We start from the raw sequence: 4,120 nt of genomic DNA on the forward strand, positions 1-4,120 counted from the left end.
TAAAAACATAAATCGCCACAGTGAGCACATGCTTGGTGCTGATTCCCTTGTCTTCTGCTTCCCTATTTGGGGATAGAGGCCAAAATGGACTCCAGTCCTCAAAATTAAGGTCCAACTCCCTGGAAGAGACTCCAGATCAGTCAAGAAAAAGGATGGTTGCAGCTGCATCAAGACCCATCCAGGGACAAAAGACAAGGCAGGCTGAGGGGGAAAGCCAGACACATGGGCAGGAGATAGGATGCATGCTTCATCCATAGCTTGGGGATCATTACCTAGAGGGAGGATGAAACACACAGGGTAGAGATCTGCAGGACAAGCAAATGCAGCTCCAGGGGATTCCAGTATAATTGCTGGAAGAAATGCACCCCAAATGGAAGTTAGCCATGAGGATTGGCAGGCAACTGCTCCTCCCCACCTGTTGAGGAGGATGAATGCGCATCTGCAGGAACTCAGGCTGTTTTTCCGAAGTAACTTTCCACTTATGTAAAATTAATAGGGAGTTCATTATGAAATCCATGTGACTCCTTATTAAATGCTTCCTGTCACTGGAAACGGAAGGTGGAGGCTCCTTAAGCTGGGGTTTTGTTGCCCTCTAGTGAGAGAGGTCAGCATTATGTATGCAAAATTATTTTTTGCCACTGCATAATTAATGCTAGGTGCAGGAGGGGGGAGAGAAGGAAGCCCCAGCGGGCTGGCCAGGGTGTGTACACACTCAAGAATATTCCAGTTTCTCCCTTTCCGGGCCCATCCTCCAGCTTGACTCAGGTAACATATGGAAGACACCCCTCGCTCCCGTCACTTCCGTTCCTTGGCAGGGAAGTTTAGTATTATATGGCTATCAACAGGCAAAGATCCAAGCATGAGGAATAAATCAACAGAGCAGATCCGAGACACGGAGCCTTAATGCATAAGTATATATTTAATGTGTCTGCCGAAAGAATGTCTAATGACCCTGTCATTGAACAAAGCGTATGTTCAGCCGTGATAAATTACGCCATCTTTTACTTCTGCAAAACATACTGAGACTCCTCAGAGCCACGGAGAGATCTCTGTTCCATCTTCTCAGCAGGACTAGTAGTACCCAGACCAAAGCAGGAGCAGGAAGGAAAGAGAGCTGGGAACAGCCCAAACCCTGGCTCTCGGGCCCCTGGGTGGTCGATCACTTGGGCAAGAAGCAAGCCATCTCCCAGTGGTCAGTCTGCATCAGTGTGGGCTGCATCACTCTCTGCTGTCGGCAGCTTCCCAGAATCTATCATCTGCTATTCTGAACCTTCCGGGCAAGGAGGCTGCATTCCAGACTTCAAAGAGAAACCACTGGACCTTCCAGAAGAGGCAAAGGGAATCCCCAACACAGCACCCTGATCTCTCCAATGCAAGCTCAGGCTGACATCTTCCCAAGACTTAGTCATATTTGTGCCTCTGACTCCAACAGGTGACAAGATTCAGTCACCATCAGGGATCAGGTCCCTGGGGATTGAACAATCCTAAATGGAATTGCAGAGAGCCTGTTAGTGTAAGACACTACGGTGTTCTTCTTAGCAGCATAAAGAGACTAGCTTGGGAAGGTGCTGGGAATGTGTTCCAGCCCTTCATGAAGGCACAAGTGTGACCTAGAGGCCAGCAGTGCAGGGGCTTGATATTCAGTGTGTGCTGAGGATGCTGGGTACACCGTCTCTGCTACTGTCATCCAATCTGACCATCTCAGTAGGCAAGGGGTCTCCTACTCATGCCTGCCTCTACCCCCCTCCATCTCTCCTGGCTCTTCTTCCACCAGTCACCCCATACCTTCTCCCTTTGACACTGGCCATCATGGCTTGCCACAAACCCAACACCAGAATTGGTCATCTCCTTTATGCAGAGGAAGAGTGGGAGCTGTGTCTGCCCCATAACTTGTGCAGGACTAGGAAGAGTAAACACAAGACTGCCCTGCCGTAGACCTGTCCTTTCCCGGGAGGATGCTCGGAGCGGCAGTCAGCCACTGCCTCATTGGCAACTGTATTTCTTATTTCTTTGATTATGTTTGAAATAGCACTTTTATTTACCGACGCGGAAGAAAAGGCTTTTCTGTGATGCCACCATCCTGTGTAAAATATATAGCTAGTAACCACCAGCCCGTTTATTTGCTTTACTGGATTGAGATCTATAGATGGAAGGGCAAATGAAAAATAAAGATAAAAATCTATCTCTGATACCAGATTGGCTCTAAAATGTCAAAGTTTTCTTTATTACTTTAGTAGCTATATATCGTTATTTATCTTTCTTGGTTTGTTTTCAAAGGCTCACAGGCTGGCTGGATGTCGTTTCCATGTGTGCCTTGGGCTTTCTTTGCTGCAGCTGGTCTTTTATAGAAGTTGGAGGAAGCTCTGGATTCCAGGGATGACAGGGCCATCATCATCTTGAAATCAGAGCGCCAGCGTGAGACCCTAAGAAGATGAGACCCTCACAAGACCACGCCCATTAATATTGCTCCACAGAAGGAGTAGGTCATCAGACCCTCAGCTGAGGCTCAAGTCACTCCCTGCTCCTGCATGTGTGCATGGAAGGTACTTGAGTGTAATGAGAGCTGGAATTCTACTGGGGCTTCAGTCGCACACAATACTTTAGTGACTTGTCACCTGAATGGGGTGGCTTTGTGTTGATGCACCCTGCTTGAGTCACTCGTGCTCCTGAATGTGACCCCAGTAAATTGAGGGGTTCACCAGGTAGAATCATGGCTTTATTCTGTTGTCGCTTTTATCATCTGAGATGGATACAAATAGATCCCCCAGGAAAAATATCACAACAGCCTCCTAAGACAGCTGAGAAAGGGATCAGAAATCCCAGTAGAGACCAGCACAGGCCAGCGTGAAAGTCGCCCCAGGCATGCTGACCCACCACACCTTAACTATTATCAAGTACTTTCTGGACATTCTGATCATTAAATTACAGTACCAAGCCATCAATGGACATACTAAAGCCAAGATTTTGCAGGACCTGTTAGAGTCTTCAGTGGGACAGTATCCAGCAGTCCTAGAAAAGCCCTGCAGGCATTGTGAACTTGAAGCACTGGGCTCCTCTGCTCCTGGAACAAAATATGCCTGCAGAATATGGTTCTGCATAGAAGGTTGTTGCCTGAGCAACAGGTGGGATGGAGGGGATGGAGGGCCGGACGCTTCACCCAACGTGACAGACAACTGGATCTTCTAAGAGATGCTAAGAGACAGTGCCTCTCCTCCTTATAATCCTTGTCTCCAGCTTCAGGAGATTGGAGGAGACTGCAGGGAAGACCTGTCTCCAAAGTATTCATCTACAGGGGCAGCGCTAAGCTATGATAGTGCCTGGGACCTCCAGGGTGGTCACAAAGACTGTGCTGGAATTTGCCCTTTGAAGAGTTCCCTGTTTAATGTGTTTCTCACATTGATGGGGTTTACAGACACACAGGGGTGTATCTCTGTGAGAACCATTCTGAGGAGGGAAGATCCGCTCTGAATGTGGGCAGCAGCATCCTGTAAGCTGGGGTCTTGGACCAATGAAGAAGAGCAGCAGACTAAGAAGTCTTTAGCTCTCTCTTCTTGACTGTAACCCCCATGTCTTCTCTACCCATGTCTTCTCTACCAGAGACTGCATCCCCTCAGACTGAGAGTAAACCCTTCCCTCCTTACCTTTCTTTTGCAAGGCATGATGTCACAACAGAGACACACTAGAAGTACAGCAGTGGGGGACAAAGCCTTTCAGAATCCTGTCTGAGGTTGTCAAGAGTTTGCAGTAGCAAAATACTCCATGACACTTCAAGATGGGGAAAATAAGCTAGAGAAGTGGAGGAGCCAGAGTTGCAGAGGGTGTGGCCTGGTAATCTTCTAAAAGGCTTAGAGCAGAACTAGAAACTGCCTGACCTCATTCAGGCCTCATCCATGGAACCTGTCGCCAATGGAAGATTCCCAATGGCTAAGAAACCAGGAGTCACCTTGTTGCCAGATCCACTTGTCTTACAATGGCCTCCACCTCCTCAAATCCCCCACAACATCTCACCGAGCAGGTCTCACCTGGGTGACACCCACAAACCTTAGATCCAGTGCTCAGTGCCTCTCAAAGGCCAGGGCAGAGGGAGGAACCTGACTGGGAAGGCTACAAAAGAGGAGAC

This window comes from Apodemus sylvaticus, chromosome 5 (genome assembly GCF_947179515.1).
Source record: "Apodemus sylvaticus chromosome 5, mApoSyl1.1, whole genome shotgun sequence".
Lineage (NCBI taxonomy): Eukaryota > Metazoa > Chordata > Mammalia > Rodentia > Muridae > Apodemus > Apodemus sylvaticus.